This window comes from Siphateles boraxobius, unplaced genomic scaffold (assembly GCF_051911475.1).
Source record: "Siphateles boraxobius isolate OS27281-9 unplaced genomic scaffold, OSU_SipBor_1 66, whole genome shotgun sequence".
NCBI lineage: Eukaryota > Metazoa > Chordata > Actinopteri > Cypriniformes > Leuciscidae > Siphateles > Siphateles boraxobius.
In genome coordinates this window covers 33274156-33289773 of record NW_027509193.1, presented here as the reverse complement: position 1 = coordinate 33289773, position 15618 = coordinate 33274156, and the positions used below count along the sequence as shown (strand labels likewise).

Genomic DNA, 15618 nt, shown 5'->3' with positions numbered 1-15618 from the left:
CAATATATATATATGAATATTTTACAATTTAAATAATAATACATTCTTGTTTTTGTATCAAAGTAGCCATAATGCCATTTATTTATTTTATTTAGGGGTGAAATATGACCCAGACAGGTTTTGTAAGATTCATACTTCCATGTTATTGCAAGCTACTTCCATGTAAGTCTAGTAATTACTTAGAAGCTGAAAACGCTTCTCTGACTGACATGGAAAGAGGAAAGCAGTGATTTTCTGATGTTGTATTGTGCACAGGTGGTGTGTTATCTGATCAAACCCTGTCCAAAACACACACGCACGCGCACGCACGCACGCACACACACACACACACACACACACACGCACACACACACACACACACACAACCTGCTCAGCAGCACCACAGTTTTCCTCATCATCTGCCTCAGGCCACAGTTTGTGATGACCAGGTTGTGCGTGTTCATCCTACTTGTATATTTTATGGTGTTTACGCAGAATCTACTCAAATATCTTCAGGCAAAAGAATGTATCATGTGGCTGCTCGATGAAAGTCATACATTTCCACAACCTTTCAAACATCACGACTTTAAGTGTCATATTTACAAAAGATGCAAGTCAGACCGTAAAGTCCTCTAATGACAAAACCACAGTAAAGGGAGAATGTTAGTACTCAGGGTTAAGAATGATTTATTTTTTTAAAGAAATTAATTCTTTTATTCATCAAGGAAACATTAAATTGTTCAAAAGTGATATATATATATATATATATATATATATATATATATATATATATATATATATATATATATATATATATATATATATATATACATATATATATATATATATATATATACATATTATTTATTTACATGTATTGTATGTATATACTGTATATGATTCAACCATTTTACATTTGTGGGTATAACTGTATCTTTGTTAGATTTAGCTTGCTTCTGGGGACAATTTTGTAACCAAAGTCAAGTTAAGTGAATCCAAAGACAGAGAGTAAAATAAACAGAAGCTGCTTCTGAGACGACTGAACATGAAGACAGAAACGGCAAATGAATTATCAGAAACAAAATTAATACACATTATAACACATCTAAATCGATACTGCAACACAGGGACAAGCTGTCCGCCTGCATTCCTGCACTAAGTGTGTGTGTGTGTGTGTGTGTGTGTGTGTGTGTGTGTGTGTGTGTGTGTGTGTGTGTGTGTGTGTGTGTGTGTGTGTGTGTGTGTGTGTGTGTGTCAGATAAACACTCCGGACAGCCTACAAGGCTTCACTCGACTCTATTCAACACCTCTATACTCTCCGCTTCTAAAGACAGCTCGCTTTCTTTCCATCGCAAACACCTTTTATGCTACAGCATTCCTGCTCGACCGCTTATTACCTAAAATCTTCAAATTACTCCATTACATTCATGCATTTAGCAGATGCATATAAGAAAATGTTAATACATGATGTGTGTGTATGTTGTTGAGGAGAGATGTGTTATCAGACTTCTAATTTTTTGCCTGGTGGACAATAAAGCAGATGAAAAAAATCCAAAGCGACTTTGGTGCTTTTTGCACATGTGAACCACGAAAGAAGCTGCACATTACTTCTTTGAAAATACTTCTTTGACTCCTTACTTTGTAATTTGCAGCTTCTTTCGTGGTTCACATGTGTAAAAAGCACCAAAGTCGCTTTGGATAAAAGCATTTAATAAACGCTTTTATGCAAAGCGGCATCCATGTCCATAGCGTGCACTAAAAGATTAATACTTGTGTTTATATCTCTGAACAATACACTGCGAAAATTAGTTTTCTAGTAAAATATCTAAGCATTTCTATGATGTAACTGACTTGAGGTACGTCTTGTTTTCTGTAAAAAAAAGTATCAAACATAAATTAATTTATACTTCAAACAAGAACAAAATATCTGCCATCGGAGTCAGAAAAATAAACTTAAATCAAAGAGAACACAAGAATATTTTTCTGACCCCATTGGTAGAACGGCACTAATAAAGAGAGGGAGGTGATCGTTCATCTGTGGGACACAAACATCCAGACAGGCCTGTGCGTGCACCCTCTCATCCCCCCGAAAAACACTTCCTGAAGCATTCCAGCCCAGACCTAAAGTCCGACAAACAGCTGTGACGCTTACTGAACCTTTGACCTTCTCTTACTCTTACAGAGCCAGTACACAGAGAAGGACAGCCAGCGTCCCGTCTCACACACCCTGGTGAGTCTGCACATCTACCTGTCTTCAATGCAAATGACAAGTGAAAACACTTTTAGGAGCTTGGGAGACGAACTCAAGAGCCAGAATTGAGGAGATGCTTAAGCAATCTGGCACATGCTGCTTCCAAACCCACACGTTTGGCTTGAGTCAAGGCAAAAAACCTCAAAACATCCCGTCTCAATAAACCCCCTCTGAAATTAGATCGAGAGCTTAATGAAAAGTTGTGCAGTAAGTAAATGTGTGTGTTTGTGTAAACTTCAGTTTGAACTCGTGCTGCTCCAAATCTAATGGAACACACCTGAACCAGCCAATCAGGGTCTATGGGTTCAGTGGAAAACTACAGCACTCGCACTCCTTCTCAATTTGCATACTTATACTAATGCGCTGAATGTAAATTGCTGGTTATGAAAAGTACAAATGTTTGAGTATGTAGGAACTCAACAAAAATACTTTCGAAGAACGGTTAGTTACGAAAACGTTATTTGGGAATGTTCAGAGAACATCAGAGAAAACATTAAGGGAATGTTCCATTTGATCATTTTGCAATCATTATGGTTCACTTTAAATGTTCTTAAACAAGTAGTTAGTAACATTTAAAACATACTTAAACGCTGCAGAAAAAACATTCCATGAAGGATATATAAATAACGTTTTTGTGCTAATGTTTTGACAACGTTATTAAAGACCAAGTAACATTGAACAAACATTCTATAAAAGTTACTGAAAGAAAGTTTGTTCATAATGTTTAGAGAACTGAAGTTTTGAGTATGTTGAGAGTGTCAATATTGAAGCAAATTAAATTGGCATAAAACTACATCTTTATACCACAGACACCTACTGTTTGCGTATACGCTTTAACATCTAGCTAACTTCATTACCTTAAAATTCTTTCGTTACATTTTTGCAATTCATACATTTATAAAATGCTATTGCTTTGCATGTAACACTAGTTTCATAGTGATTACTGAATATTACTCATTTGGAGTATCTGCAAATATAAATGTGAAAAGAAAAATCAGTGAGAACCTTCTCAGCAAGGGATTGTGGGTGATTAAGCTAAAAAAAAACACTTTTCAACATGCTATGATTTGGGATGCACTAAACCTCATCTCACAGATTACTTTTGAGAACAGACTGCGTAGGAAAGTAGGATTCAGTCTAGACCTCCAAGCACAGGATTGAGTATCAATGCTTATAACTTTTGTAAGAGTCAATAGTGAAATCTGGTTATAATCGCCCCTCTCCACCTCCTGGTGTGGTTGTGTGTGTATAAAGTGAGTGTGTCTCGTAAAGTAGCCTGACTCAGCATGCAGCAGCACTCAAGCCTTGAGCTCTTCTAGAAGATGAGGGTTCATGTGTTGTCCTGCCTGAGGTGGGACAAGTGTTTATAAAACCCTGCTAACTAAGCTAATCCTGTCATGGCCTATCCCAACAGCCACAGGCCTCAGCTCACCCATTCCTTTATATCCTCTGTTCCCTCTTCTCGACCAAGACACAGAAGACACGGCTCAACGATAAAGAGTACACTTTTGAATCGCATGTCATTAGACGATTATGAGTTGTTCATGTACATTCCTGCAACTAAAGGAATTATCAAGTCTCAAGTTGTATGAAATTATTCCCTTTCTGGAAGGAGCATCTGTGTCAACACCTCCTCTTCCAGCATAAAGTCGGACTGGTGACGTTACTCGATACTCCTGCACATAGTGACATCCTGCTCATATTTGTTTTGTACACTGATCCTGCGAGCGCTCTCCGACATTCTGTATCCAGTTCCTCTTGTGTACACACTGCGGTGTGTGTTAGTGTTTGAATAAGTTGCTCGAGCAACCCTCAGTCTTTCTACGTTTGCGCAAGAGTAGAACCAAGGTGTTCGATTAGATTTAGCTTATGCAACCCGACTCACAGCACAATGCTAAGATTTACCTAACCTAAAAACACACAACAGAGCCATGCACGTGAACACACACCCTTCATATACGTATGTCCAGATGTTTGCGCTCAAACACAAGACTGTAATAGACGCGGGCTTGTGACATGTGACGGATAGAGAGCATGTGGTTTCCATCCATCCTTTAGGCACATGGCGAGCGGCCACTTGTGCACAACAAGGGTCGATGATCTCGGTGTGCTGAAGGATGGGTGAACATGAAGAGACTCATGGGATTGCTCAAATTGAATGTTTAAAGGAGGGCAGAATGTTTCCAGAGCACTTGGTTAGCGTGTCTGAGGATATTGGGAAAGAAGAGCACTTTGCAGCTTCACGCTTTATGGCTCACACTGCAAAAAAAAAGAAAAGAAAAGAAAAGATTTTCTTACTAAATTTTTGACTTGTTTTCCAGTACAAATATCTCAACGTTATGTCAGGGTAAGTTCGGCGTTTTACAAGTAAAGCCCTGTTTTAAGATTGTTTCTGATGAAATCGAACGGTTAAGATTAAAATTTGGACACATGCTGCTGTCCAGAGAATTTTGGGTTTTTGTGTTAGCACCCCCCCACACCTGTACAATGGTTTCATAGGGTCACTGGAACAATCATTCATATAAACGCATTAAACTTTAGTTTACAAAGACGTGAAACTCACCGAGTGGTCTGGGGTGTTCACTGATATGCTCACGCAAAAATCACTGCAAAAGAAGCTTTCCAACAGGTGTTTTACCATTCGTTGTAAAACTGTGGACCTATTTTTCCAACGCCACACAACCGGACATTCTTCCAAAAACTACGATAAAACCTGTTGGAAAGCATCTTTTGCAGTGATTTTTGCGTGAGCATATCAGTGAACACCCCAGACCACTCGGTGAGTTTCACGTCTTTGTAAACTAAAGTTTAATGCGTTTATATGAATGATTGTTCCAATGCCCCTATGAAACCATTGTAGATGTGGGGGGGTGCTAACACAAAAACCTAAAATTCTCGGGACAGCAGCATCTGTCCAAATTTTAATCTTAACCGTTCGATTTTATCAGAAACGATCTTAAAACAGGGCTTTACTTGTAAAACGCCGAACTTACCCTTTAAGTCAAGATACAGTTGCTTGAAAAAAAGAAAAGAGCGTCAAAATGAAGTGACTTTATGCTCAAAATGTGAACAAATATTTGCCAATGGGGTCAGTTTTAAGCAAAAACTCACTTAATCTTGATACGTTAAAGAAATTTCAGATTTACTAAACAGGGCAAATTATCACGAGAGCGCTGATGTGAGTGGAAATTTCTGCGCGTGATCTAATGACGGATAATTTCCATGATGACCACCGCAATCTACCAAGAAAAGCACAAATTAGCGTCTGCTTTAAAACATGCTTTTTCTTGGGCAGTAAATAATGGTGCAAATACCAGTAAATTGACGAGCACAAACCTTAGCAAATCACCTTACATGATTCATATAAATACCCTCCTTATAAACTTTGCGTTTAAAAGAGAAACTCCTACAAATGCATATGCAATAAGGTCAGCCGCAAAAATAACCCTGTCCAAGCCTTTTCAGCGCTGATATTTCACTGTGTGTCTTTAGTAAATCCTGACAGTAGTTTTAAACGCCAACAGAGGGTTTGCGCTGCCGCAAGCTGTTAGTAAATCCGGCCCTTGATATCTTCAGCCTCATTTTGCTTTTCAAGTATGTCGGGATATTTGCACTGGCAAAAAAAAACGGCCCCAGGGCTACCAGGGCTACCAGACTCGAAAAATCACCAACGGAAAAGAAGCAAGTTGCACAAGCAGGTTATCGTGGCCAAATATCACAGTTAGCTGGAATGAGGAAAAAAGATGCTGTCATCAGCAACACATAAAGACATTCCTAGACAATTACATGTCCTGATGGGCTCTTGGCTGTCAATGGACCAGTCCGCCCTCATGTGATGAGAATCTGGAGAAGGAAAAGTGTGCTCATATCTGACATCTGTGACATTTACAAAACGGCCACCAAGTCAATTCCTTCTTCCAGATTTATAAACGATGTGTTTCAAATGTTTCTTATCAGACAGGTTTGATGCTCAGTCTTGTATGTTAGCGCAATGTTGTGTTGATGTCACCCCATGTGCAACTAACATAATATACAGAATCATGGGCTAATGATCACTCCGATAGAGGAACTGTAGGAGAGATTTAGACAGAGATTTAGATGTGCGTTTTGCGCTGTTGCACCAATCATAAAGCGAATAAAGTGACATGTGAAGGCCAAGTATGGTAATCCATTCTCAAAATTTGTCCAAGTCCAAGTTAGTGAACACACACACACACACACACACACACACAGCAAAACGTAGACATTTCCTGCCAGTATTGAGGATCGATCCGGCAAACTTTGGGTTACCAGTCCGACTGGCCCAAAACGTGTTTGAGTGTGTAAACAGGTAAAACAACTAAAAATGTGTAGCGTTTACCTTCTGGACACTTTTGGTGTACGTCACAAATGATTCGCATAAGCGATGTTATGAATGAAGAGCTGAAGGTTGTGTTTGATTTGCATGTGCGAAACCCAGTGAAGCTACAAGTAACTGATATTTGCAGAAGAGATTCCTATCAAAAAACAATTGATAAAAAGGAAGCGTGCAGACGCTTGTTTGAAGGACAGAACAGGTAGAGTCACTTCAAACGAATGTTTGGAGTTACAAGCAAGTCGCAGAGGTACAGTGGAATTCAAAACACACACACACACACACACACACACACACACACACACACACACACACACACACACACACACACACACACACACACACACACACACACACACACACACACACACCAGGTTACATAAGTTTATCCTCTCTTACCCAGCAACCTTCACATTAGTATTATTTGTATTTGGCTGTTGTCTCTCTGTGTTGAAGCCATCACAGCTGTGGACTCTACTCTACTTCCTCTCCGGTCCAGCGAGGCCTCACACACATTAACACTTCATTTCAGGCCTCGGGACTGTGTGTTCAACACCACAGCACCTTCTGACACTTAAAGGGACAGTCCCCCGTCCTACTCTGAACCTTCTGGCATCATAATCATCAAACCAGTATTGCTTTCTTCTGTCAAACACAGGAGATGATTTTTTTGAAAAATGTCTTGGACTCCAAATATCTTCTTTTATGTTCCACTTATGGAGGAAATTCACGCAGGTTAGGGATGACAGGAGACGAAAAACATTCATTTTTGGTTTCAAACACTTTGGGTTTAATCACACTGTTGCTTGTTTTTACTTGCTTGACAAGAACTTAGTATTGTCTTCTCTTTTTTTTTTAATTTGGCAAGTAAAAGCGCCTTGATTTAAGAATGTTTAAATATTTATACTAGAAAGAAAACAAGACAAAGATCCAAAAAAAACAATTTTTTTCAGTTTGCACAATTTTGTTTCATCATTAATGGTCACTTCACCCTATTTCATTGTAATGGATGCTTTATTGGTGCTTCAAACCACTGTCAGTCTTTAAAAAAAGAAAAGAAAAATGACATAATTGACCAACTTCGCTAGCTAGCTATGAGCACTTCAAAGGCCGCCACAGATCACCATTGTTCCTGTGTAACCCGAGGAAACCTGTAAGGTCCTGCATTTATCTGTCACTGAGTGACTTGTGACCTTTGCAGACCTGTATGATCTCATTTTAGACTATCGGCAGTGTAGACACTCCAGATTACTGGCTTCTAATCTTTATCAAGAATAATATACAATGCTAACATCTCATAACTATGGAAACCCATTTCTACCACATAAGAAAAACAATCATGCCTTGGTAAACTTATGTCATAATTATGAAAAAGAGTCAAAATTATGAGATAGTAACGTTTTGGAAATTATAACATTAAAAAGTCAAAATTTTTAATAATCGACTTTTTGTCATAATTACCTCATAATTGTGACATTTTAAGTAAAAATTTCAAATGTGGTAAAAAATGATTACAGTTTAGAATTCTATTCCTCTCATAATTTTGACTTTTTATGTCCTAAATTATCTCATAATTGTGTTATCTCATCATTTTGACTGTAATATTTGACAACTTTTAATAATTTAAACTTTTATATCAAAATTGACTTCTCTTAATCGTATCTGATAATTGTCTTTTATCTCATAATTCCAACTTATCTCATGATTTTAACTATGTAATAATTTATGACTTTTTATATCATAATTGACTTATCTTAAAAATTTCGATTTATGTTATAATTCTGACTTTTTATCTCATTTATCATTAGTCAATTTTTCAACTTCTTGTCATGGTTTAGACTTGTCATAATTGTGATTTTCTGTGTCATAATAATGATTTACCAAAGCATGACTTTTTTTTTTTTATGTGATGGAAATGGGCTTCCACATATTTACACAATGCCTTCTCGGAGAGCTAATCCCAATGAAGAATCTCTCTGTAATGGAGGTGCGCTTTGAGATCATTGATCAAGCAGTGTTGATCGAGAACATCAGGGCCAAATGTAAACTAACAAGTGAGCATGTTTGCCAGAAGCCTCCGCGACAGACGCAAAGATAACTCCTCAGAGCAAGCGCTTGTAAATCCATTTCCTTTCGGACTGCTCACATCTGCAGTCTGTCCTTTCCGGTCTCCCACGCGGCTCGTCCCTGGAGAAGCACACAGTGTCCCGGCGTCAGCGCAGGCACGTGTCTGCAACCCCCGAGGGCGACAACGGGCTGAACGCACCTGCCAAATCTCTCTGATGTCTGAGGCATTGCAAACAAAAGGACCTGATGTGATCCAGTTGCAGACAAAACACAGTCCAGACAAGCCTCCCGCATCCTGCAGATGTGCAACTAAGTGAACGGTTGAACACTATAGATTCTTTGTTTCTTAAATGAGTGTGTCAGGCCGAGGTTGTGGGCAAAGATGCTTATCAGCACCACCATGAAAGATCTGGGGGATCGTGTTCAATGCATTCACTACGAGGGAAGCTGAGGGATATGCAACAGTTACAAACTCATGGAAATCTAGAATGAATCCTTTATGTGTTGTTATGGTCCCTGTCCATTTAATTATAGCTCGACTGGATCTCGAAAGGAACGGTTCACACAAACATGAAAATGTTGTCAATTACTCACACTCATTTTTTTTAGCACATTCAGACTTGCTGCATTGTGATAAAAGGAAAAACAATAATTAATTTCAGTAAATGTATTGATTAAATTTAATGATATTTAATGTTATAACATTTTAAATTTATATGTGTTTAAATACATACATTTAAATAAGACAAACAATTATTTTGTCCATTAAAAGGTTAAATATATTTATTAAATGTAAGATTTAATTTTGTAGAATTTAAAATGATTGAATATTACATTAATTATTAGATCTCACTGTATTTGAATATATGTAAAACATATTTAATGTTAAAAAGACAATTAAGAACATTTACATTTATAAATTAAATATAAGATTTAATTTTGTAGAATTTAAAATTATTGAATATTACATTAATTATTAGATCTTACTGCATTTGAATATATGTGACCCTGGATCACAAAACCAGTCTTAAGTAGCACGGGTATATTTGTGGGAATAGCCAACAATACACTGTATGGGTCAAAATTATCAATTTTTCTTTTATGACAAAAATGGATTTGGATATTAAGTAAAGATCATGTTCCATGAAGATATTTTGTAAATTTCCTACCGTAAATGTATAAAACATTTATTTTTGTGAGTGAATGCAGCACAATCGCGAACATAAATGGACAACTTTAAAGGCGATTTTCTCAATGTTTCGATTTTTTTGCACCCTCAGATTCCAGATTTTCAAAATAGTATCTCGGCCAAATATTGTCCTATCCTAACAAACCACACATCAATGGAAAGCTTATTTATTCAGTTTTTATGTGATGTATAAATCTCAATTTCAAAAAAATGACCCATATGACTGGTTTTGTCATCCAGGGTCACATATGTGACTTTAAAGGACTTCTTATTTTTTAGCAAATGTATTATTGTCTTCTGAAGCCATATATAGCATATAAAGTCATATAGACCACCTTTATGTTCATTGTATAATTTTCTCCTTTAGGAACAACATAAATGATGAATTTTATTTAATATGAACTGTCTCGTCACCATGCTTTTATTCAGTCGTCTCCATTCAGGACTTTCCTTTATGTTTTCCACAGACAGTAATGGCAGTGACATGCTCTTATCCAGGTCACCGCTGTAAATCCTGAACCAAAAGAACGCTATTCTTCTCTCAAAAACAAGAAAAAGAGAGCGAGGTAGAGTGCAGACGTTTGTGTGGAAACAAAACAGTCCCAGTCGTGAATCAGAGCAGCACTCAGCGTTACCTTTAGCTTTGATGTGTCTTTTTTTGTTGTGGTCACATGAATATATCATAGAGCGAGTGAGCGTTTGACCTAGTGAACTTGACATGAAGGCCGTCACTGATGATGGTCTTTCTTTCCTTGTCCTGTTCAAAACACAATACACTCTACCCGATTTAATTACTACACACGGCTCGACAAAGGGACAAAACACAACATCGAGTTTAGCAGGTATAGTCGCATTACATAACACTGAAACACTTCCTGTAAACTGTTTACCTGTTAAAAGTGGCATGCACAAACTGTATAAAGGTCTTCTTATCTTGGGTGCGTCTCAATCAGCTCACAAGCTTTCTAGGTCATGAATCCGTATATCGTGTGCATGAATTCGGGCATTGGTAAGGACAGTAAAGGACCCTGGCTCATTATATATAGGGACACTGATGACTCATTGTACAACATCACTACTGATATTTATGATCAACAGCAGAGCTGATATCTTTATGACATTATTTGTTAATGTGTGTGATTTAAAGTACATTATGATAAATGCTTTGATTGTTACATATACGTGCTACATTTCAGCCATAAATAAATTATAAATGTTTGCTAGATTATGTTAATTACCTGTCTAGCAATGTATGTTTAAGCTGAAATATGATCAAATAATGGTTTGTATTTTATAAAAACATCTATTGCGTGTCATTATGTGTAGTAAGTTGACTCACATGATAAGTTTCATTGAGGAAACATAGTGAGCATCGATGCTCCCTTGTTTTTTTGGCTCACTGTGGGATTATTTAGGGAGCAACTGTTTCAGTGCCCTGGTAAGATTTTGTGACTGAGAAAGCCCTTAAAATGGTATTGTATTGCGTACGTTTCCCTCCCGCTGTCACGAATCAGTGTTTTATGGCCGTGCACTCTCAGGTTGAGGGATGGTACTGGTGCATTGTGGGTAACAGGGTCCAGCTGCGGTCAGGTGAGGCAGTTAACAGGAAGACTTCATGTTTCATCTCTCAGAGACAGTGATGTGGGCGTTAGGGCTTAATGAAGCAACTATGATGTCTAGAAAGAGCTCACTGACTGTAAACTACCAAAAATATCTATATACAGCTGATGTTCAAATCTTGTACAATAACCTACCGTGATACATCATTATCAGCCTCAGTTAAAAAATTATATATATATATATATATATATATTTATATATAGATGTATGTATAAAGTAATATATTCAAATGTTATATTCAATATATATTACTTTATACATACATATAACATATATATATATACACTCACCTAAAGGATTATTAGGAACACCTGTTCAATTTCTCATTAATGCAATTATCTAATCAACCAATCACATGGCAGTTGCTTCAATGCATTTAGGGGTGTGGTCCTGGTCAAGACAATCTCCTGAACTCCAAACTGAATGTCAGAATGGGATAGAAAGGTGATAAGCAATTTTGAGCGTGGCATGGTTGTTGGTGCCAGACGGGCCGGTCTGAGTATTTTACAATCTGCTCAGTTACTGGGATTTTCATGCACAAACATTTCTAGGGTTTATATGGAATGGTGTGAAAAGGGAAAAACATCCAGTATGCAGTTGTCCTGTGGGCAAAAAAGCCTTGTTGATGCTAGAGGTCAGAGGAGAATGGGCCGACTGATTCAAGCTGATAGAAGAGCAACTTTGACTAAAATAACCACTCGTTAAAACTGAGGTATGCAGCAAAGCATTTAAGCCACAACACACACAACCTTGAGGCGGATGGGCTACAACAGCAGAAGACCCCATCGGGTACCACTTATCTCCACTACAAATACGAAAAAGAGGCTACAATTTGCAAGAGCTCACCAAAATTGGACAGTTGAAGACTGGAAAAATGTTGCCTGGTCTGTTGAGTCTCGATTTCTGTTGAGACAGTCAGATGGTAGAGTCAGAATTTGGCGTAAACCGAATGAGAACATGGATCCATCATGCCTTGTTACCACTGTGCAGGCTGGTGGTGCTGGTGTAATGGTGTGGGGGATGTTTTCTTGGAACACTTTAGGCCCCTTAGTGCCAATTGGGGATCGTTTAAATGCCACGGCCTACCGGAGCATTGTTTCTGACCATGTCCATCCCTTTATGGCCACCATGTACCCATCCTCTGATGGCTACTTCCAGCAGGATAATGCACCATGTCACAAAGCTCGAATCATTTCAAATTGGTTTCTTGAACATGACATTGAGTTCACTGTACTAAAATTGCCCCCACAGTCACCAGATCTCAACCCAATAGATCATCTTTGGGATGTGGTGGAACGGGAGCTTCGTGCCCTGGATGTGCATCCCATAAAATCTCCATCAAATGCAAGATGCTATCCTATCAATATGGGCCAACATTTCCAAAGAATGCTTTCAGCACCTTGTTGAATCAATGCCACGTAGAAATAAGGCAGTTCTGAAGGCGAAAGGGGGTCAAACACATTATTAGTATGGTGTTCCTAATAATCCTTTAGGTGAGTGTATATATATATATATATATATATATATATATATAATTTTTTAACTGAGGCTGATAATGGTGTATCACGGTAGGTTATTGTACAAGATTTGAACATAAAGTAAAATGTTTGATATATAAAATGTAACATATATAAAGTAAAATACATATAAAATTTTACATATATATATATATATATATATATATAAATTTTATTTAGTTCTGTCCATATGTACTCATAATATTTGATCCCAATCAAGTATTTTTGAACCTGTAACTCTCTATATTTTGTAACAGTCGATATATACCTCCACATACCAACCACAACTCCTGCCTAACTTCCTGGCTTACGCATCATAACTCCGCCTCCTCTCCCTCATTCTCTCTCCTGCTTCGGAGCACATGAGCCACGTTCTGAAGATAAGAGCTCTTGACACAGAACTCCTGGCATCTGCCACCTCAACCAGACCATTCTTTCCTTAATCTCTAAGGAAAGAAAATAATAGAGATGCAGGGAGAGGGGCTCCCTGCCTCTCTATTCTTTTCTTTCCTTAGAGATTATGCTGGAAAGACAAGACTTTTCCTTTCCCAGCGACTTTTCTTTTCTTTAGTTTTTTTTCTTTTTTTTTCTGGTAGGAGCCTTGAGCAATAACGTCCTTATCAACAGCTTTCTATTTAAATCAACACATTTTCAATGGCAAATACATGTCTTTAAATAGTCCCGTGTGGGGATATGCAAAGCACCAGCTGGTCGAACGACACGTTGACAGTGGAAAAGGGGAACTGAAAAAGATGTAGAGGTCCCATTAGTTAATGCATTGACTAACAATGAGCAATCCTTGTTAACATTAGTTCATTAAAAATACAACTGTTCATTGTTAGTTCATGTTAGCTTAGTAGATTTTATCAATAAATACTTTTTATTGTAATAAGGAATTAGTAAAGGTTGAAATTAACATTTAACAAGATCAGTATGTGCCATTGTTAGTTCATGTTAACGTTTGTTAAAGAAATGCAACCTAATTGTAAAGCGTTACCGAACTTTAAAGTCAGTTATTAGTAGGGATGTGCAATTTTTCCTACTAGTTGAAGTTATAATGTTAAAGTTTGATGGCAAATTTATTATTGAACATTGTTTATTATTGAACGCTATGTTTGTTACATAAGTTGTGTTTTGATGGCTGTAGCAATGTTAATTTAAATGTGAATTTAGAGCAACTTAGAGACAGTTAATGTGGAGTGACCACTAGTTTATGTATAATTTATGTAGATTATTTTTGCTTTAATAATTTTTTTGCATTCTGTTTGTACACTTAAACCCTCATCAAGAAATTGAATCTCTGAATTCAATAGAAAAACATTAAAAAAATTGTAATAATATTTAACAATAATCAAATAAATGCAGCCTTAATGAACATAAGAAACTTCTTTTAGTTATTCTTAATTATTCCAAATTTGAGCAGTAGTGTATCTTCTGATCATTTATGCATTTAGAAGACACTTTATCCAAAGTGATGTACAAAAAGTGGAACACAAGCAATTTGTCAAGGAGCCAACGATACTCATAATATATACAATTCCAGGTATATTTCACAACTAGATTAGGAAGCAAGCTAGAGAAGAGGCGAAGTGCAGAGAGGTTGGAGATTAAAGAAAGTCAAATATGCTCTCCAGTTCACATCCTTAAAAAATGTTTTAAACAAAATGTAAGTAGACTAGTGGAGCACAGGAAGAAAATTCAAAGCCAAAGAGCGACCTAGAGCCGATAGTTGGCTGTAATGACAGCTTCATCACACAGACTGAAGAGACACTCAGAGCAGATCTGAGAGCTTTAGGTTAATCCCTTAGAGGTGCTTTTTATCTGCGGCTTGATAAGTCGCAGGCCGCTGAAGTGAAGGAGGAAGATGGAGTATCTGTGTGAGCTGGATGGGGGTTTGTCTGAAATCAGACTCAACTCCCACTCCGTGTCTCTGTCGGCTGACTAGATTGTTTCTTGTGATGGTTTGAAATGATGTGGAGTGGGATAAACACCGGCCAAAATTAAAAATGATGTTTAGGCAATAGCTTTATCTTCATACCTAGCCTCATCTTTCCGCCAGATGCTTCCCTTCACTCGGAGTCATTTCTACTTGAAAAAGTCAAGCTAAGATATTGCCGTCATGCTACTGAAAAAAAGGTATATCTCCAACTCCAAGTACTTTTCCCTTGATCCTAGTGTGCACTAGCCCTACACACTGCCTTCTGATCTTTCTATCAAGTTCGGCTTCCCTAAAGTTCAGGAAGGGAGGACTGAGGTTTTACTTCACCCTCATTCATCTATCAGGTTCGGCAGGTCTCTCTTCACATGCCAGATGATGCTGTGAAACACTACGCCACAGTCTGAATGCTTTGTGCTGGCTGAGGGACGGAAGTGGACTTTGCCCTCTGACTGCAAATCTATCAGGGAAAGCCTCTTTCTTTCATCCTTCTTGGTTTTTCTTTCTTGTATCTTATATCCACTTTCCCTTCATGTTTAAAAACACCACCCTGATGTTCGGAGGGCTTATCTTTGTGTCTTTCCGTGGTTTACGCCTTATTTTCGTCTCAGCCTTTCGTCTTTTAGTAGTGCTTCAATCTTCAGACTTCTTTATATGCTCTTTTAAGTCTACGGGATTTTTCATATCTTTGGCAATGCAGGATGG

General features: G+C 37.7%; 2 protein-coding genes across 2 annotated transcripts in view; one reads left to right on the top strand and one right to left on the bottom strand.

Moving 5' to 3' along the window:
- The window catches only part of coro7 (coronin 7), a 159084-nt gene that overhangs the window by 55228 nt on the left and 88238 nt on the right, over nucleotides 1-15618 (bottom strand). The gene's annotated exons all lie outside the window — the stretch shown is intronic.
- vasnb (vasorin b) overlaps nucleotides 1-15618 on the top strand; it is a 29308-nt gene that overhangs the window by 7515 nt on the left and 6175 nt on the right. Inside the window, exon 2 of the mRNA XM_077213739.1 lies at nucleotides 2162-2209. The gene's annotated coding sequence lies outside the window, so the exon portion shown is untranslated. The remainder of the gene's footprint in view (nucleotides 1-2161; nucleotides 2210-15618) is intronic.